Genomic DNA, 21,671 nt, shown 5'->3' on the forward strand with positions numbered 1-21,671 from the left:
CATTGTATTATTTGATTTCTTTAACTTTGAACATGTATTTCTTTAATATAAATGAAAATTAAATAATTAGGAATGGTTGGGGTCTGAATATTTATAAATAGAGGCAAATGACATTAGAAGGACATGCACTGTTTCAAAGGATGAAAAGCACATGTCATTAATTATTGCCGCATAGGATGCATAAAGTGGTATAGTGGAAAATCAGCTTGTAAAAATTACTTGGGTCCAGAATATAGAAAACCTTCAATACCAGGTTAAGAAGTTTGGCCAAATGAAGATTTTTCAAGAGAGATATGGAATAATTGAATCAGCACTTAGAACATTTAATATGGCAGTACAAGACGTGATTAAAGAAGGAAAGACAGGAGATTGGGAGATCATCTGAAAGGCTACTGCAAGAATCTCAGAGGGAGAGGCTGAGAACATTTACTAGGATACTGGTGGTGGAAATTAAAGGCAAGGTTTTGACCCAAACTTCAAAAAAACAAAGTGCTGGGGGAGTAGAGATGCCATTTACAGAAAGGGACGTTTATGTAAAGATTGATTGGAAGTGGATGCTTTAATCAAGAAAGGCTTCCTAAGAAAGGTGAATTTTGAGTTTTGTCTTAAAGGATTGGCCTTGAGGATTCAGTCACCAGAGAATGGAATCCTGACTTTCCCAGATACTGGTAGGTCAAATTGACCAATCCATTCACAAATGATACAACTACCTGAATCCATGGCTAGGGCTGTTCGTTACAGGTGTTTAACAGCCATGGTCAAGGACAGGAACAGTTATGGGCCACAGCAGTGGCAGGGGATATTTCTGATAAGGCAGGAAAGATAGTAAAATGTATTTGACAGGAAGTCCATGAATGTGCATAAGATGACAGAGGAAAAGAGTAAAACATGGCCCTGAACCCCTCCTCCCAAATATTCCACATTTTGGCTCAGTGGTCTTTGTTTATATTGTTTGATCCTCAAATTAATGTTCAAAATATTAGCATTTAGACAATCGATGTTTAGTGACTTGACCTGAGTTCTTATTCATCCCTGCCTCCTAGACAACTCGATATTTTGGGCATATTTCTGGGATTGAGGTGAAGAGGTGACAGACACTGGTCCAGCATAGTGAGAATTCATTTAGTTTATTGAGGCATATTACTCTACTGATGCCATCCAAAACTCAAAGCCCTCAGGTTCTCTTCAAAGACAAAACAAAACAAAGCAAAACCCAAAGCCATCCTAGGCTGTAAGTAGAAAGTGGCATCACCAGAACATACCCCTCTCATCTGGACCTGCATTAAGCAACCATCTTCAGCTGCAGGATCTTAGTTAGCAGAAAGGTTTCCAAAGGGTTGGATTCCAAAAATCCTGAAAGAGGGAAGCAGGTACCTTCAGGCCAGGTCTCCAATAGGAGCTGCCAAAGTCTTGATACGGCAGGTAGGGCACAGGTAAATCTGGAGGCAGGGAATAGTTTCTCCTGGTTCCAAATCAGATTCAAAGGCAGATAAAACCAGTTCTCCCAGTGTGCAGGTGGTACCATTAGGCTGCCACTGGTAAATGAATTTCCCTGGAGTCTATTATTTACAGTTTTGGTTATGATTATAGATTACATCAGTTCTTCCACTCATTGCTCCTATCTTAACAGCAAAGGAGAGCACAAGTGAGCCCACCAATTTTCAGAAAATATACGAATTTTGTGTTAATAGTACTGACAATAATAGCTTACTGTATCTTAGACACCTTATGTGAATTATGTCATGTAATGCTCCTAATAATTCCTTGGAGTGTGTACTGTTATTGTCCTCATTGAATAGTTGAAGAACTTGGAACTTACAGAAGGTAAGGAATTTGTCCAAGGTTTTCAGGGCTCACACATTTCCAGAACTCAAACACCAAGGGAATGCTTTGCAATTGCCAAGAGTAAACATTTAGTTTGCTTATTCTGTAGTGTTTTAGGCTATATGCTTGTTTGGTCTCTTTTTTCTAAGATTTATTTATTTATTTATTTATTTATTTATTTAATTTATTTCTCTCCCCTGCCCACCCCCATTGTCTGCTCTCTGTGCCCATTTGCTGCATGTTCTTCTGTGTCTGCTTCTATTCTTGTCAGCAGCACCAGGAATCTGTGTTTCTTTTTGTTGCGTCATCTTGCTGTATCAGCTCTCTCTGTGTGCGGTGCCCCTCCTGGGCAGGCTGGACTTTCTTTCGCGGCTCTCCTTATGGGGCGCACTCCTTACGTGTGGGGCTCCCTTACACGGGGGCACCCCTGTATGCCATGGCACTCCTTGTGCGCATCAGCACTGCACATGGGCCAGCTCCACACGGGTCAAGGAGGCCTGGGTTTTGAACCGTGGATCTCCCATGTAGTAGGCCATTGCTCTATCGTTGAGCCAAGTCCACTTCCCTTGTTTGGTCTTTTCAACCAGATTGAAAGCTCCCTGGGGACAAGGTTCATGTCCTCTTTTTCAACTGGCTTCCTTCTATTTATTACGTGGGCTAGTACAATTGCAGCCTATCGCCATCACATGAACAGTGTCTCAGAGCAAGCCACCCCTCAGGATAAGGAAGAGCTGAAAAAGCAATTTTAAAAGTGCTTTAAAGACCAGATCCTTACTTTAACTGTAGGACATAGGGATTTCCCCAAAACTTTTATTTCAAGACTTTCTTCACATCCACAGGTCTCACTTTCCAGGAAGCACTTCAGAAGTTATTAGATGCTGCCATGACTAACTGTTGTTCAGAACCATGCCCTACAACTGCCCTTCTTCCTATTCTTTTTTTTTTTTTTAAGATTTATTTTATTTATTTCTCTCCTAATCGCCCCACCCCACCATCTGTTCTTTGTGTCCATGTGTGTTCTTCCTTTTGTCTGCTTTCTGTTGGGAATCTGTGTTTCTTTTTTGTTGTTGCGTCATCTTGCTGAGCCAGCTCTCCGTGTGTGCGGCGCCATTCCTGGGCAGGCTGCACTTTCTTTTGCACTGGGTGGCTCTCTTTATGGGGCTCATTCCTTGCACGTGGGGGCTCCCTTACATGGGGGACACGACACCCCTGCGTGGCAGGGAACTCCTTGTGTGCATCAGCACTGCGCATGGGCCAGCTCCACACCAAGGAGGCCCACGGGTTTGAACCGCAGACCTCCCATGTGGTAGGCGGACGCTGCTTCCCCCTCTTCCCTATTCTTAAATCTAAGGAATCAGGGGATGTAGAGAGCATGTCCAAGGAGAAGCAGATAGTTAGAGCCTAAGAGAAGGGGAAAATTAGTTCAGTCTGTTCATTCTTCATGGAGAACGTCCTGCATGGATTTTGGAGGCTCCTGATTACATTTCCACATTCATGAGTTAAATGAGTTACATGAGAGTGACCACTCAGCTGTATCTTCTCTTTGCAGAAAACTACCCAAGGGATTAAGATTTGAGTCCAGTCTAAACACTGAATTTTGTTTAGCTGTGTAGCCAAAAACTTCATCCTTGACCCTAATAAAGACAAATGTCATGATATTGCATATGTAAGACTGGTTTTGCAAAATATAAATACAAATAAACTAGAGAAATGGAAGCAGAGTAGCGGCTATGTACAGCAGGGGAAGCATAGAGATTGAGAAGTGAAAATTTTCTTGTTTGCTTGTTTGTCTGTTTATTACTATTGAAATAATGAAAATGCTCTAATAATGATTGAAGTGATGAATGTACAACTCTATGTGATTATACCAAATACCATTGATTGTACTTTGGATGAATTGTATGCTTTATTAATATGTATCAATAAAATTGGTTTGTTAAAAAAAAAGTGTGCTGACATTAATAATCACTCTAAATCATTTTCTGATGCTTTTGTCGACCTATTCTGTTGAGTCCAGAGAGGACTCTGTCCACATCTGCCAAATGATTGTGGATTTATCAGTTTCCATTTATTTCCTGTTTTGCTTTACAAACTTCGAAATTATGTTCTTGTGTATACAAGGATCAAGACTATTGCATTTTGGTGGCTTGCATGCTAACCAGTATGAAATGCCCTTCTTTGTCCATTTAATACCTTTTACTTGAACTCTGTATTGTTATGCCTGATTCCTTTTGTATTGATTTTCTTCTGTTCCTTTTTTTCTCTAAACTGTGGTCATCCAGCACATTTCTTTTCATGCTTAACAAGATATACCCCCGTAAGTTTTATTTTTAATATTTGTATAATATTTATGCCACAGATACAATAAAATGTACTCAGCCAGAAAACAAAAACAAAAAAACAAAAAACAAAAACAAAACTAAGTGTCATGAGAAAGCATCAATTTCAGAGTCAGGCATTCCTGTATTTGAAACTGAGCTTTGACACTTAGTAGCTGTGATACCCTGAGCATCATCAAAGAGCTGATGATTATAACACAGATCGTTGGGCTGATTAAATGAGATTATGTCGGGAACCACCTGGAATGTCGTACCCTTCCGGTAATGCCAACTGCTCCCCTTGATGGTAAGAGGGTAAGTGAGTGTTTCTGGGTCAGTACAAAAGTGCTGATGACATGGGTGGGCCTCACTGTCAGTTCAGCTCTGTGTATGTTATTTTAAGCCAGAGTTTTGCAAATGTGATTCACTTGCTTCAAAGTAAATTGGAAGGCTTGTTAAAAGTGCACATTTCTGGAGTCTTCACCAAATTGGAATGAAAACCGTATTTTAACAACCCCCCTAGGTGATTCAAATGTACATTCATGTTTGGGAATAACTGCATTAGAAGATCATTCTGTTTCTTAAATTGGAGAACTGAAGTTCAATTTCCAGTGGGGCCAATTTGTTTATTTCTTTTGGGACTAAAACTCTAAGGACTGAGGACACATAAGCAATTATAAATTACTGTTGTTATAATTTAATAATATTTGTAAAATCATGTATAAGGCAGATAACACAAGGATGGGCTCTCTAGGATCAATATTCTATCACATGGGACTTCAGAAAGGGGCTTTAAGGTTGGGGAACACTTTCATTGTCTCCACCAAAAAGGAGAGGACAGGAAGGAGCATCAGCAAAGATGTCACCAAGAAAGTTCTGGAGAGACCAAGGATAGTCACCTGAGGCAGGAGGGTTTCTCATGGTGTGTAATAAGGTGGGGACTGACTGGGTAAAAGTTGGAGAACAAGACTGAAGAGTTTGAATAGGCTTTGTAAAGCAATGGGATTAATTACCTTTTAGGCAGTACTCTTTGCATATTTTATCTATGCAGATTAAAAATAGTAGTAACAGCTGCTATTTATTTAATGTTTATTATGTGCTACATACTTGATAGGTACTTTCAGTCCTTAAAATTAGTCTGCAGAATATGTTATTTCTATTTATCAGGTTGCATGGCCAGAAAGTGGTAAAATAGAAATTTGACACAAAGTGTGTCTGTGACTACAGAACCTGAGCACCTTCAGCTCCACAAGTAGAAATCACAAGTATGTCTTGGTTTCCTCTCCTTCTTACTCGGTTCTGTGAGTAAAGATAAGATACCCTTCGCGGTGTTTTCGAAAAATTCCTATAAATACATTCTGGTTTTTTTTTCTCCCCACTCCCCCTTTTTGTAAAAAAAGCAATTTATTTGTATTTATTTTTCAAATCCTCACATCGACTCTGTTATCATTAACCAAATGAAGGGAAATGAGGTCCAGTAAAATTATGCAATTTACCAAAATCACACAGCTTTTAAAGGGACAGCTGCGTGATGACTTCCAGTGGATCCCAGTCACAGGGCACCATCTAATGGGGTGCAGCACAGGGCAAGCCGAGGGTTAATAGACTGTTTAGGGATGCTCCCTGGAGGTCACGGTGACTCTAAGATTTCTTCTGATTTAAGAGATAAAAGAAAACAAACAAACCTGCTAATGGTTTATTAGAAGGATAAAGAAAATCTCTTTGATTACTCCTCCTCCTGGACATGCTTCCCATCTTCCTTGCGTAATTTTTTTTCTGTAGTATTCATCACTGTTCTGAGCACAGCAGGGAACCCTGTAAAGTGACAGCTTCCCACCAAACTGAGCTGTGTCAGACCACAGAAGGCCTCGGGCAAGTCCCGCTGGGCGAGCGAGCGGGCGTTTATTGGGGGACTTACGGGCCCGCCCGGGCCTCGCCCTCCGCGGTGGGAGGGGAGATCTTTCTCGCGGAGTCCCGGCCTGGTCAGGGTTTAAATCCTCCTCCTCCGAGGCGGGAGAGAGGGTGGCGCTGTGGGGCTGGACACCCGCTCCTGCCACCTAGCGGAGGCGTCTCCTGGAGGCTGGAGAGGGCCTGGGGGCGCGGGGAGCTGATCCCGCGGAGCGCAGCGTTTAGGGTCAGGCCTGCGCAGAGATCGCCCCGGGGCAGTGACCGCGTCGCGAGCAGCTCACAGAACCGACCCCCCTCGGAGCTTCTGGGAGAGAAGTCTAAGCACTCGAGCTTAACGTGCGGGCCGAGCTCACGGTGATCTCTCAGGGCTTGCTGTTCAGAAGCAGGAGGCAGGGGGCTTGATGTAGCTCAGGGGGTGAGTGTCTTCCTTGCAGCCCGGAAATCCGGGTTCAAGCCCTGGAATCTGCTGTGACAGGCAGTGGGGGAGATTCTATCCCTGGAATCTGCTGTGACAGGCAGTGGGGGAGATTCTAAAGGGCTGTTGAGAAACGCAGGGCTATCTATAATCATTACCTCACGTGGCATGCATTCTACAATTTTATTTGCATATTATCTTTCTCTCTCTTTCATATTGTAAACTCCGCGAGGCACGGATTGTTTTATTGGCTTTAACCTGGCACTTGGAACACTGCCACACAGAAGACAGTCAATAAATGTTTGTTGGATTAATGGTCAAAAGCATGGGAGATGCAAACGCATGAAAATGAAAGCAATCCCAAAAGTTGGAGCTTCCTGGCTTTAGGATATTTGAAAATGGTTCCTCAGTTTGCTCTTCTACTTCAGCGCTTTCGTCTCAGTCCCAGAGATGTACAGCCTTGGACCAACGCGGCCTCCAACTGGTCATCATTCCAGGGTGTTAGTTTTGTGAGCGGATTAACGGGGGTCTGTGATTGTTTTCCTCCTGTTCTCAGCAAAAGGCAGCTCTGACCCTGCAAAATCCTAATCTTCCCTCTACTTCATGGTGGAGTAACTTCGTTAATTCACCTGAACTCTTCTGAAATCAGTTATAGCGCTGACTTTATTGGATTCTAGAGCCGATATAATCTACATCTCTCTCTGTTTTGATCTGTCCATAACTCATAGAAGAGACTTAGTATTTATTGGAGAAAAGGAACCACTGTAATTATTCAATGCAAAAACGCATGTAACTTTTCCTTTTGAAATGGGAATCGTGCAGTCCCAATTGCTTATAATTGATTGGATCACAATTTGACACCTGCTAAAGGGGTGGGGAATTCGGTACCGCAGCAGTTAGGGAGGAAAGATTGTTTTTCCAGAAACTAAAGAAGAAAGGCCCTACTGGGATTTGAACCCAGGATCTCCTGTTTACAAGACAGGCGCTTTAACCAACTAAGCCATAGAGCCCTCATTGTAGCTACTTTAAAAGTGAATCTGTCCTGTTCAAGTAAATGACCTTTTGCTCCACACTATCCAGAGCAATTCATCCTAATACGACGGAAAACTCTTGAAGACGTTTTGTTAACTCTCATGGGCTGCCGAGCTAAGACAAGTTGAAAAGGTTGCAAGTTAGCACCATCAACGCTTCAATTAATCGAAGGAAGTCCAATTAATTCGGTTAATCCAGTAAAAGTCCAGGCTCCCCAATTGTTCCAGGTGGGTTCAAGGCCCCTAGGCAGCTTGGCTCGCTTCCTGTCCTCCTCTGGTGACTTGGCTAGGAGTAGTACAATTTTTTCCCCTTCTATTTCTTGGCCATTCGTTTAATCCACAGCCTGCAGCTGTTCCTGGGCCTTCACAATGAACAAATGCATAATCTTTCAACTTTTCAAAATTCAGAAAATGACTTCTATAATATTTCTTCTGTCACTATAGTACCAAACTTCTCACAAACGAAACGGTGACCTTGGCCGTGACTTCTGCGTGTGGGTCTTGCACAGAGCCAGCCCTTTCGACTGTAACTGCATTTCCCCACGCGTTTCCTTTTCCACCCGCCAGCAGGCTTGTGCCGCTGACTGGTGATCCTCACCTTCAAGAAGCAGAGCCCCGACTCTTCCTTTTGTCTTTGGGTTGATGGTAGAGAATAACGTCCACCAAACCCTCTGTAACTGTACTGAATTCTCCCAGAATCTTTTCTTTAGTCTTATTATTTGGACTTGATCCATCAAAAAGCCTGTTGTTTGCCATGGAAATGCACACTCCGAGGTGTTTACAGGATGAATTTCCTGTGCAGCTGCCTGTCCACAGAAGGGATAAACGCACAGGGTCTGCTCTGAAGTGGGTCCATCGTAAGACTTAGATCCCACATGGGATCAGCCGATCTTGAAAAAGCACACCAACTCTTCCTCATGTAAATCTCCTGGTATCTCACCTACCAAGACCTCTGATCCAATTCCAGGTTGCATGCCAGAGAACAGGGTGACAGGTGGAAGACCACCCAAAGTACACCCAGTGCTCTCAAGCGGGGCCTCCACCTCTGCTTCGTCACGTCCCTTAGGGACTCCTGCGCCTGCTCCCCTGTTTCTCCTCGGCCTGGAGGTCTCCCTAACTCCACATAAAAACTCACTTTTGTTCTGGACATGTGATAAGTCACTTTCCTGGAACTATTATAGTATAGACAGAGCTCCTTCTTCATTAGATTCACTGAGAGCATCCGTTGCACCTTCATCAAGCTCTACATTACCTACCAGTCCTGTCTGAACTATTGCATCAGGTCCCTCTGCCACCTTCTGCAGGGGGCCTGCCTTTACCAGTGTCTTGCTGTGTTCCGTGTGAGGTGCACTAGAAGTATCCACTGGTTCTTGATTTTATAAGCAATTTTATCGCGATATATTTACATACCATGCAATCAAGCCAAAGAGTACATTCAATGACTTTTGGTATAATCATTGCATTCATCACCACAATCAATATTAGAGCGTTTTCATTATACCAGAGAAGGAAAAAACCCTTCCCCTTAGCAGTCACTTCTCAATCCCTCTATCCTTCCACTGCCATACAGATATGCTAATCTAATTTCATCTCTATAATTTGATTTATAGTTACAATTTATATAAATGGAGTCAAACATATGCAGTACTTTGTGTCTGGATAATTCTCTTTTTTATTACAACTAATGAAAAAGTATTTATACATTACTATTCACTCCAGTCCATAGTTTGCTGCAGGTGCATTTTAGCTCAAATATCACCCTCACTGGTTCTTCCTCTTTTATCTGTACCACATCACCATTCACCTGACCAGCCGTTTTATTACGCAGGGCAGAGCCAGGGCAGGTGGCCTGGACTGTGAGAACAAGGGCGGAGGCTTCGGAAACGACTGGAAACGATGCCCACGCTACCCGCTGACCCCACTCGTGAAAGAAGAGTGACCGTTTTAAAAGTAGTAAGACTGTCATTCTTCCCCCCTACTTCTGCCACTGAGGACAGTATTTCAAATCTAGAGGGTCAGTAGTTTCTATTTTAAACGAAGGTGGTATCAACAGAGATAACACTTCGAAGAGCAGGAGTGGTTCAGCGGTAGACGCCGCTTCACACGAACCAGGTCCTGGGTTCACTCCCTAGTACTTCTTTAAAAAAAAAAGGCAATTCTTTTACACGATTCAAAATTCAAAAAGTATAAAAGTCCCACTCTTTTTTTTTTTGTCTTTATTTATTTTTTTAATGTTACATTAAAAAAATATGAGGTCCCCAAATACCTCCCACCCCCCTCACCCCACTCCTCCTCCCATAACAACCTCCTCCATCATCATGAGACATTCACTGCACTTGGTGAATACGTCTCTGAGCACCGCTGCACCTCATGGTCAATGGTCCACATCATAGCCCACACTCTCCCCCAGTCCACCCAGTGGGCCATGGCAGGACATACAATGTCCAGTAACTGTCCCTGCAGCACCACCCAGGACAACTCCAAGTCCCGAAAACGCCCCCACATCTCATCTCTTCCTCCCACTCCCCACCCCCAGCAGCCACCATGGCCACTTTCTCCACACCAATGCCACATTTTTTCTATTACTAATCACAATAGTTCATGAATAGAATATCAGTAAGTCCACTCTAATCCATACTCTATTCCTCCATCCTGTGGACCTTAGAATGGTTGTGTCCACTCCACATCTCTATCAAGAGGGGGCTTAGATTCCACATGGATGCTGGATGCAATTCTCCTGAAAAGCCCCACTCTCGACCCTCCCCCAATCTCTCCAATCACCCTCAACACCCCCAGCCTGCCCCTCCCCAACACAGGCAAACATGTTCGGTTCTTGGGTATCCTCTCCGGTATATTATTTTGTCCACATACACAGAAATTCATATTATATTATGATAATATTTTATAAATAAGGGCATTCTGAACACATTCCCCTGCATTTTTCCCCCCTTCATGTATGATGTGGTGATTTCTTCATTCTTTTAATTGGCAGCATCATGTTCCATTGAATGGATATATTATCATGTATGTGACCCGTCCCTTCTGAACAACATAAACAATACTGCAATAAGTAATAGTGCGTAACTGACACTTAAATGGGTGTGAATACTTTCTAGAAGTGATATCGCTAAAGCAAAGTGTATGTACAATGGTAATTCTAACCTATTTTGCCTAAAAATATTCCCAGCAGCAATCTACAAAGCAGCAAGCTTCGTTCCCCACACTTTTACCACCGCTTTGTATTATAGTAACAGTATTTATAAAGTCCCAGGCATTATATGAAGTACCAGCAATTTATTTGTAAAATACTGAATTGAATCAGAACCTGTAGGTTTTTGCTCAGCATACCCGTGTTTTAAACACGCTCTCGGCTCCAAACAATTTCCAATCCTCAGTGAATTCCTACTACTCAGGATTGAAGTCAGTCGGCTTTTAAAGTGGAACTGGCTTACAGCAAAGTTGGCAGCGGTGGGATTCGAACCCACGCCCCCGAAGAGACTGGAGCCTTAATCCAGCGCCTTAGACCGCTCGGCCACGCTACCGCCTGAGGAGCTCTGTTTTAGAGCTGCCAGCTCTCCACCGTGTCATTCTCTCTACAGCCTTTCCACCCGCACGACTGCCCGCGAAGGCTGCGAGCAGGGGCGCGGCCGGGCGCCCGTCCCGCTGGTGGAGCCCGCGGGTCCTCCTGGGCCCGCGCCTGACCCCGAGCGCGACGGGACAGCAGCCGACGCCTCCGGACTCGAGCAGACCCAGCCCCGGAGCTGACGGGAAGCCCCCGACGCGCGGCTGTCCCTGGGTCTGCGGAGGAAGCTGGTGGCATGTCCGAGCCGGCCCGGAGGAGCCCCGTCCCCACCAGGGCGCGAGCCCCGGGCCCGGGGCCTTGGCTCAGGCGGGGGTGGCCCCGACGGCGCAGCAGACCTGCCTTGTGCCGACGCAGGGTCTTAGCCCCCAAGTTCCGGGGTCAGTTCTTGTTTGGTGGGGTCCCCGCCCCCTCCTGACTGCGACCTCCCCGCGCAGCCGCTCGCTCGGGCCCGCCCGTCCCCCGCCAGCGGCCCCTCGACGGCCCCAGGACATTGTCACGGCACTTACTCATCCGCCCTCACTTTCCTCGTCTGTAAAGTGGAGGCAGTCGTCGAAGGTGCCCTAAGAGTTGACGGCGGAATTTGATTAGGAAATAAGCGCAAATGGCCAGAAAGGGCACCTGCCCCATAACAGGCACGCAGTAAAATCACTATTCTCGTTTGTGTCATTACGAGTATTCAGAGAACAGCTTTTTCTGAGTCGTGTTCAATATTTTAAATAACACTGTGAGAATTAAGTAACGAACTCTGAAGGAAATCAAGTGAATTATTTTTCCTGAGCTAATTGATGGAGAATGGAGGAGTTTCACCCCAATCCTACAATTTCAAATTTAGGACAATTTCCACTTGGCCAGAGAGAACCCTTTCTCCATTCTCAATCATCTCACCTCGAATCTCACCTCTGTTTACATTTTTCTTGGGGTCTCAAGAAATGTAAACCCCAAGAGCTGTCGCCCTCTGGAGGACTTTCGACCTTCGGGTGCCGTGATCGGCTCGTTGATCGGAAGAGGCAAGAGAACAGAAACAGAATCTCTGATCCACTCCTGCCAGTCTGTCTCGGCACAAAGGCTGGCTCTGCCACTTGCTGACTGTGTGGCTTTGGGCAAGTTTTTGAGCTCTCTGTGCCTCCGTTTTTCGTTCTTAAAATGGGGGCAATAACAGCAATACGTGACTCATAGTGCAGTCGTAAGTACCCTATGAACTAACACGTAAAAAACGCTCAAAATAAGGCTGGGCATGTAGTAAGCACCAACGGTAGTGAGCGTTAATTACGAAGCCTCCTGATCTCACTGCTCTGCTTCTAACCGTTATTTCTTCCTCTTTCCCCCTTATTCATTTACCAGCTCCCCCCCCCCCCCACCCCCCAACACACACACTCTCATCTCGGCTACTTCCCGTCTCCTCAGACTCTTACTTCAAGAACTTGTTTACAATTTGCTGATAACTTGGCTCAGAAAAAATCGAATCACCAGTCTTACTATATCGTAATCTTTGGAGAATGTAATGTAAATTTAGAATCAAAGGGTTTGCCCAAGCCGGCGACATCACCAGCCTTCTTAGCGCAGTAGGCAGCGCGTCAGTCTCATAATCTGAAGGTCCTGAGTTCGAACCTCAGAGAGGGCAGAGTGCTTTTGTCAGTGCGAACTTGAGAGTCGCAAAAAGCAAACCAGCCAAGAAGATTATGATTTCCCATACTAAATCCTAGTTAACTCGGGCGATGCTGTTAAAATGGGGCTGTGTAGAATCTCTGATTTCTGACACGTCCCAGGGGATTCCATAGGAACTTTACCAGTTTCCTTCGGTAGCAGCAGATTTTGAATGCACTGACTACAGTGCATGTTGATCCCAGAATCTATATTTGTTACCAATGGCTGCTGCAGCAAATTACCACAATTAAGTGGCTTAAAATAACAGAAATTTATCTTGCAATTCTGGAGGTTAGAAGTCTGAAATGGTTCTTACCTAGCCAAAGTCAAGGCGTGGAAGAACTGCGCTCCTTCTGAAGGCTCAGGGAAGATTTCCTTCTTGCCTTTTCCAGCTTCTGGAGGCCACGGATTCCTAGACTCACAGCCACCTCATTGACCTGTGCCTCCCCTGTCACATCTCCTTCTCTCTCAACCCTTCTAGGATTTCATTGGCCACCCACATAATCCACCCTCTGATCTATATATTAATCAACGTTGCACTGTCTTGATGGTCTGTAGCTTTACAATAAGTTTTGAAACTGGGAATTATAAGTCCCCCAACTTTGTTCTTTTTCAAAGTTGTTTTTGTTATTCTAGGTCTTTTGCATGTCTGAATTAATTAAAAAGTCAGCTTGTCAATTTTTATTAAAAACAAACAAAAATACAAACCCACTTGGGGTATGATTTGGATGATATTGTCTCTAGATCAATTTGGGGATAACTGACATATTAACAATATTGAGTGTTCCAATCCATGGGCATAGAAGATCTTCACAGTTTTTCAGGTCTTTTTACTTTCAGCAGTGTTGTGTAATACTCCGTTTATGGGTATTGAGTATCCGTTGTCATATTTATCTCTAAGAATTTTGTACCTCTGATGCTACTGTGAATGGTATTGCTTTATTATTTCAATTTTTGGTTGTCCATTTCTAGAAATTCAAGATTGTTGTATAGTGTCCTTATATCTTACAACTTTGCTAATCTTGCTCCTTAATTCTAGAAGATTTTTCCCCCTCAGATGAAGATCATGTAATATTTGAATAAAGAAAGTTTTACTCAGTTCTTCAATATCTATGTTTTGTATTTATTTTTCCTACCTTATTGCACTGACTTGGACTTCCAATACCATGCTGAATTTAGAAATTGTGAGAACAGACATCCTTACCTTGTTCTCAATCTAAGAGGGAGAACATGCAGTACTTTCACTTTTAAGTATGTTATCAATTGTAGAGTTTTCATAAATGCCTTTTATTACATTGAGGAAGTTTCCTTCTGTTCCTAGTTTGCTGTGAGTTTTTATCATGAATTGATTTTGGATTTTGTCAAATGACTTTTCAACATCAATTGAGATTATTTTTTGTCTTTTTTAACACTGTTCGGCAGATTGAATTATATATGCCAATTTAGACAGGTTCTTAATCTGAATCCATGTCCCTGTGTGAGTGAACCCCTTATAAATAAGACCTCTTGAAGATGTTACCTTTAGTTAAGTTGTGAACCAACTGAATAAAGGGTGGGCCTTAATGAGGATTACCAGTATTGTTTATAAGCAGAAGGACTTATTGTGAGAGAAAGTCATGTGGAGAAGTCAGAAGCCAGAAGTCAAGGAGCATGGAATAGAAAGGAGAGAACATCAACATGTGATGGGAAAGCCGAGGAACCCAAGGACTGCTGGCCATCCAGAAAGCCGTGACCGCTGCAGAAAGCAAGCCTTCTAGCCTCTGAACCTGTGAGCCTATGGATTCCTACTGTTTAAGCCAAAACCGTTTATGTATTTTGATATCAGTATAGCAAAACTAAGACACACTTTGAATTCCACTGATCAATTTTCAAATGAGATAGCAACTTTACATTCCTGGTGTAAACCCGGTAAGGTTATTCTGTGTTTTCCTTTTTATATTGTTTGATACAATGTGCTACAAAATTCTACTTTTGTATTAATTAGGGATGTTTGTCTATAGTTTTCTTTTCCAGAATATCTTTTTCTGGATTTGATGTCAGGGTTATTCTGACCTCATTGAATGAGTTGGGTAGTGCTCCCTCCACATAAATTTTATAGAAGAGTTTATATAGAGTTAGTATTATTTCTTCCCTAAGTTTGTGGCAGAAATCAACAGTGAAGTCATCTGAACTTATGGCTTTCTTTATAGGCAGGTTTTTAACTAAAAATTCAATTTCTTTAAAAGTTATAGGACTATTACTGCTTTCAATTTCTTCTTGAGTGAGTTTTGGTAGTTTGTCTTTCAAAGATTTTTTTTTTCATTTCTTCTAAGTTGTCAAGTTGATTAGCATAATATTGTTCATAATATTCTAATATTCTCCTTTTAATTTTTGTAGGACCTGTAGTGATCTTTTTGTTTCGCTTTATTTTTATCAGCCTACCTAGAATTTTATTTCTTTTATTTATATCTTCCCTCCAAAATAACTTTTGGTTTTGTAATAAGGAGTCTATTTTTTTTTTAATGTTTTGCTACTGACAGATTTCAAGCCCTACCACTCCTCTTTCCCCTTCTGCCATACATCTGGGCAAACTGATAGGAAAGTCTGGGTGCTCTCTGTTTTGGCACCAGAGGGAGATTCAAACCATGCAAGCCACTGCCCATGCACAGGAACTATCGCTGAGAGCCCACCCCCAAACCGCAATACAAACCAGGCCTGTCGCCTTTCTCTGCTCTCTCAAGTTATAGTAAACTTTATTGAGAGGCATACACTGTTCTCCTCAGAAACCTCAATTGTTAAGTAATAAGCTTTTTCATACCTTCTTGGTGTGTTTGGTCTCACCAGTGTGGATTGGGGGTGTCCCTTTGATATTCTGCTTCCCCCTCCCCCCCGCCCAATTTCATTGATTTCTGCTCTTTATTCCTTTTTCTTATTTAGCTTTTATTTTCTTAAGGCTTTATTTGTGCTGGCTGTGTCTGTTGTGTGCTCGTCTCATTTTTAGGAGGCACTGGAATTGAACCCAGGACCTCCCAGGCTTGAGCCAAGATCTGCTCAGGACATAATCCTGCTGTGGCATCTTTAGGAGGCTGGGTGGTGGGTTGGGAACCAAAATTTAGGGTAATACCTGGAACCTCCCATGTGGGAGGGGGGAGCTCAACCGCTTGAGCCACATACTCTTCCCTTATTTAGTTTTTAATTTGCTCTTCTTTTACTAGTTTCTTAAGGAGGAAGCAAGTTCATTTGAGACCTTTTATCCTTTCTAGTGTTTGTGTTTAACATAAAAAATTTCTTTCCAAGAACGCTTTAGCTGTATTCCACAATTTTTAAAAAAGATTTATTTTTAATTTATTTCTCTGCCCCCCCCCCAGTTGTCTGCTCTCTGTGTCCATTTGCTATGTTCTTCTGTGACCGCTTCTATCCTTATAATTGGCACTGGGAATCTGTGTTTCTTTTTGTTGCATCATCTTGTTGTGTCAGCTCTCCGTGTGTGCTGCGCCATTCTTGGGCAGTCTGTACTTTCTTTCCCGCTGGGTGGCTTTCCTTACGGGGCGTACTCCTTGAGCGTGGGGCTCCCCTGCGCTGGGGGAAACCCCTGCATGGCAGGGCACTCCTTGTGCATGTCAGCACTGTGCATGGGCCAGCTCCACACGGATCAAGGAGGCCTGGGGTTTGAACCGCGGACCTCCCATGTGGTAAGTGGATGCCCCATCCATTGGGCCAAGTCTGCTTCCCTCCATAAATTTTTACATATTATATTTTCGCTTTCATTTACTTCAAAGTATTTTCTGATTTTCCTTGTGGTTTCTTCTCTAGCCTATGTATTATTTAAAAATATATTGTTTCCAAATATTTGGGGATTTACTACATATATTTCTGTTTTGACTTCTAATTTACTGTCAGAGAACATATCTTTATAGTTGTGGGAAGTTAGCACTCAAACACTGAGCCACATTGGCTCCCGTTGAATACTTTTGAATTAATAGCAAACTTCTTATGGTGCACAATATGATCCACCTTCATAAATATTGCATGTCTTTTTAAAAATATATGTGTTCTGTTGTTGTTGGAAGTGTGTTCTCTAAATGCCACATAGTTTAATTTGGTTGATAGTCTTATTCATATCTTCTATAGCCTTGCTGATTTCTGTCTACTAATTCTATCATTGAGAGATGGGTATTGAAATCTTTGGTCATACTTGGGCCCATTTCTCCTTCAAGTTTGATCACTTTTGCTTCATGTAGTATGGAACTCTATGATTAAATACCAAAATATTTAGGATTGTTATGTCCCCGTGATGAATCAGTCATTTTATCATTTGGACATGGTCTTCTCGGTCCTTGCTAATATTTTTTTTTTCTCTAAAATCTACTTTGTGACTTTAACATAGCTACTTTTCAGATTTCTTTTGGGTAGTTGTAACAGTTTGATATTATTGATGAATTCCAAAAAAAAATATTGGATTATGTTTGTAATCTGATCTGTACCTGGGTATGATTGAGTCATGATTAGGCCCACCCCTTGGAGGGTGGGGACTCAGATAAAAGGCATGGCAAAGCACAGAGTTGAGGGTTTTCTGATGTTGGAGTTTGACGCTGAAGACTTAAGCTGGAGCCCTGGGAAGTCAGCTCACAGAGGAAAGAGGAAAGAGAAGCCAGCACCAGGAAGGAAGGAACCTTGAACCCAGAGAAAAGCAAGTCCCAGGAATGTAGGAACCCAGGAAGCCTGAACCCTCACAGATGTCGGCAGCCATCTTGCTCCAAATAGACTTTGGTGAGGGAAGTAACTGATACTTTATGGCCTGGTATCTGTAAGCTCCTACCCCAAATAAATACCCTTTATAAAAACCAACCAGTTTCTGGTATTTAGCATCAGCACCCCTTTGGCTGACTAATACAGTAGTATTAGCATTTAAAATCATTTTCCATCCTTTAATTTTTGTTCCTTTAATCTATCCCTTATAATTGCTGTGTTTAAATAATTTAAAATGGCATTTAATATAATTATTGATAAGGGTAGCTTTAAATCTACCATCCTGATATTTGTTTTCTTTTCACACTCTCTGTTCTTCATCCCCCCTTTTCTCTACTTCTACTGTCTTTTGAAGTCATTTCATATTTTTAAATTGCATTTACCTCCTTTATTTGCTCTTTTGCTACCTCTTGGTTTCCTTTTTCAGTTGTTGCTTTAGGGTTTAGAGTAGACAATTTCAACATATCAAAGCACCTTCAAGTAGACTTCCTGTATGGTAAAAGAAACTTACAACATTAAAACTCTACTCCCCGTTTGAGTCTTTGTGCTGTAGTTGCTATGCTTTGGATTCGGCGTGTGCTATAAACACACACGCGCATTTTTTCTTTTGCTTAAACAGTGGGAATTTATGGGCTCACGGTTTTGAGGCTAGGAGAAGTCCAAGGCGCCGTGAAGGAGACGCGCTCTCTGGGGACCGAGGCGCTCCGGGCTGGCTGCGGGGATCCGCGCTCCTCGGCTTTTCCGTAGCTCGCGGTGCACGTGGCGGCCTCTCCTCGCTCCTCCCTCCTCCCTCCGGTTCCCTTGACCTCCAGCGTCCCGCTGCTCCCTCTCGTTTTCTCTCTCTGTGGACTTCCCTGTAGGCCTTCAGCAAAAGGAGCATAAAGTACTAATTTTGGTTCAATATGTGGAACCTTTATCTGTAAATTTAGGGTAATACCTCAGAGTGTTATTGAAAGGATTAAATGCTTGGCACAAAACAATAAATGTTCAATAAATAAGAATAATGATAGATAAAAACAACAGTACTGAACTTCATTGATTGCTTATTTACATGCCAGGCTTCCTTCTAAGCGTTTATTTGTATTAATCATCAGGTCCTCCATTTAGGCTGATTACTATTTCCATTTCACACCGGAGGAAAGAGAGCTCCGTTGAGTGCAAGCAATTTGCCTAATTCACCTTAGTTATTAAGTGGGCCATCTGAGGTTTAAAAAAGAGGCACTATGAACCAGTTGATCTCAGTCAAGGGAACAGAGGTGAATTTTAGGCATCGTTGGGGAACAAGTTAATTTTGCTCCACATGGTAATTAAAGTAAAATTTTAGCCGCATTGTGAATATTATTAAAAAGTTTACAAAATTTGACAAGCATTGGCCAGTGATTTTATCCAAGACAGGAATACCTGTGATTACCTCGTGCCCATCCTATACATTTCCCACACTCCTTCTTGCTTTATTTTCTCCATAGACTTCATCACAGATATGCTTACTTTTTTTCACATGTTCATTTCTTTGTTTTGTGTCACCTCCACCAGAATATAAGCCTCCATGCGAGTGGTGATTTTTATCTTCATTCACTGTTGTATTTCCTGTGCTTAGAAACATGCCAGGTACATAAAATATCAGAAGTTATGGGGAGCAGATGTAGCTCAGTGGTTGAGTGCCTACTTCCCATGTACAAGGTCCTGGGTTTGATCCTGCTATCTCCTGGGGTAGAGGGGTATTTATTGAATTAATGAATGAAGGAAACACAAAGACGTAGAAATTTTATGAATCCCTAGGGCTGAAGCTAAGCCAGTTTAGTATTTGGCAGAATTCTCCAACCTGTTCTTTTCTTTCAACAATATTGTCGCAGCTCTGGGTATACTGTGGTCTGGGATATTTAGGCTTCTAGTTGACTATCATTTTTAAGGTTTTCCAATTCTTTCTTTAAGAGGATCAACATGGAAATACAATTGTTCTTCAGCATATACTCTTCAAAATAGCAAGATGCCCCTGCCAAAATCCCAATTTTCCTTTGTGGTGATAGTGAATTCATTGTTTATTAATTTATCTTAACTGTTATGCAATCCATTATAGAGCTGAAGATTGTTAGACTCACCAGACCTCATGAATCTACACACTGGAGAGGGTCAAAAATATTTTACCACAGTTGAATGCAAAACATACTGAACTTGCATTACTTTTTGGCAGTGGTTTGTATTTAAAATATCATTTCTCTAAGAACCTACTTGTCAAAAGCAGGGAAACTGCATCAGATTGGGTTCAAGCGCTGTAAATTTCTTGACACTTGGGGGATGGGTGGAGAGGCACTCACCGGACAATATAAAACAGCTCCCCAGAAAAAGAAGCTTCCTCAGGAAGAGTGCAAGGCTCTACTGGGAGTCGAACCCAGGATCTCCTGTTTACGAGACAGGCGCTTTAACCAACTGAGCCATAGAGCCGCGGGGCCAGATGGACGTAAGGTAATTTTTGTTCCGATTAGGTGACCCAATAAGTACGTTACCCGGTATTGCCCGATGTCTTCCGAACATAGCCAAGTCCACCGAGACGCTTCGCTCGCTCTAGGCGCGCCGCAGCCTTAAGGATCCAAGAGGAAAGCTACCAAGCAGCTGGTGCCAGAAAGTCCAGGCTATGCCATACGAGGCGAAGACCTCCAAACGGAACGAAAAAGAAACAGCGGCTTAAGTAACAACGTAATTCGCTTGGGGTCCGTGGGACTGCAGGTTGGTAAGGAGGGGCGGGGGTGAGCGGGGGCAGGGGGCTGCAGGTTCCACGCGGAGCCGAGCGCGCTGGGAGCTGGGAGACCTGCAGCCTGGGGGTGGGCGCGTGGGTTTCCCTTCCAATCCCGCAAGGCCGTTTGCACGGGCGCGGGAAGATCTGCCCCGACAGCCTTCCCCGGGAGCCTGCCGGTCGGGGCGGGGCCCGGGCGCCTTGGCGGCCCCACCTCAGGGAATCTGGTGAACTCCAGAAGAGCCCGGCCGGGGAGGAAGAGCCGAGGGCTCGAGCGCCGCAGCCTCCCTCGCCTGTGCCCTCTTCTCGCGCCCGGGCTGGGCTTCCCGCCGCCGCGCTGCCCCGAGTCCGCAGCTCGCGGGGTGGCAGCGCCCTCGCCTCCCCGAGCGGGCCGGTGCACCCCGCGTGGCCGCCGCCCTGGCGCCCCGCCCCGAGGGGCATCTCCCGCGGCGGCGCGCAGAGAGCACCCCGGGGCGTCGCCCCCCACTCCTCAGGGGAAAAAGGAAGCAGAGGAGGGGCTCTGGGAGTCCGCGTGAAACCGAGGGTCCGGGGCCTGCGAGGACTGAGACGATGGGGAGGCGGGGGTGAGCGGCGGGGAGACCCGGGCCGGACACGTCCCCGGGAGGACGCAGCAAATGCAAACGGACCCCTCTTTGGACTTGGGGAACTAACACCGGGAACACATTCAGCTTTTAAAAGGCGGAAGGTTTGTTCGCCAAGATCGGTGCTTCCAAGTCTTTCCAAAAAGCCGAGGCGCCAGTTGCAGCTGGGTGAGGCCGGGCTGGGGCTGGCGCTGGGGCGGAGAGCTGGTCGCTGGTCTGCGTGGGGACATTCAGAAGGACTTTTCGCAGCTGGTCAGCTAGAGCCTTTTTGTCTCAGCGTCGTCAGAGTCCCGCGCCACTCGGGCCCTGCTGGTTTTGACGTGTTGTCTCAGTGGTTGGTGTTTCTAGAATGTGACGGGTTTTATTCTCTCGCTGCCTCCCCAAACACACCTGTGCGTCCGGAGGGGCCGGCGCGGGGGCGAGAGTCACGCCGTCTGGGTTCTGGTTGGCTGGACAGAGTGGACGCCACCCGAAGCCAAATTCCGTTTTTCTCGGTAGCCGTGAGGGCTATGACAGGGTCGATGATCTTGAGGATGGAGCCGCTGGCGTTCGGCAGGTGGGAATTTTTAACTCTCATGTTGCCAGGTTGAAGATCGTGAAGCTCCAGAGGAGTGAGCTGAAAGGGGAAAGAGGGAAGCGGAGGTAGCGCCGATGGTGAGCGCCTGTTTCCCATCCAGGAAGGGGGACATAGACAAGCTCCTACTGAAGCTACCTTCCTTATGTCCTTTGAACACTAGAAATAACTCAAATAATTTACTATTTTGTTTCCAGAGGTAAGTTCCTAACTGGTCCAAGGCCTTGGATGAAGACAGGTTTCCTGGTCTAATGGGATTTGAATCCCACTCCTGCCCCTCATTTAAAAATTTTAAAAAATTAGTTATAGATTT

The 21,671-nt window shown here is 44.1% G+C and overlaps 4 non-coding genes and 1 pseudogene across 4 annotated transcripts; 1 reads left to right on the plus strand and 4 right to left on the minus strand.

Moving 5' to 3' along the window:
• Positions 1 to 7,401: 7,401 nt before the first annotated feature.
• On the minus strand, positions 7,402 to 7,475 carry TRNAT-UGU (transfer RNA threonine (anticodon UGU)). The gene has a single exon. It is a non-coding gene; the product is annotated as a tRNA-Thr (tRNA).
• Positions 7,476 to 7,654: 179 nt separating this feature from the next.
• On the minus strand, positions 7,655 to 21,361 carry LOC131275290 (heterogeneous nuclear ribonucleoprotein R pseudogene; annotated as a pseudogene).
• Positions 10,957 to 11,038, minus strand: TRNAL-AAG (transfer RNA leucine (anticodon AAG)). The gene has a single exon. It is a non-coding gene; the product is annotated as a tRNA-Leu (tRNA).
• On the plus strand, positions 12,628 to 12,700 carry TRNAM-CAU (transfer RNA methionine (anticodon CAU)). The gene has a single exon. It is a non-coding gene; the product is annotated as a tRNA-Met (tRNA).
• TRNAT-CGU (transfer RNA threonine (anticodon CGU)) lies at positions 19,820 to 19,893 on the minus strand. Its single transcript has one exon. It is a non-coding gene; the product is annotated as a tRNA-Thr (tRNA).
• Positions 21,362 to 21,671: the final 310 nt, after the last annotated feature.

This window comes from Dasypus novemcinctus, chromosome 22 (assembly GCF_030445035.2).
Source record: "Dasypus novemcinctus isolate mDasNov1 chromosome 22, mDasNov1.1.hap2, whole genome shotgun sequence".
NCBI classification, from domain to species: Eukaryota; Metazoa; Chordata; class Mammalia; order Cingulata; family Dasypodidae; genus Dasypus; species Dasypus novemcinctus.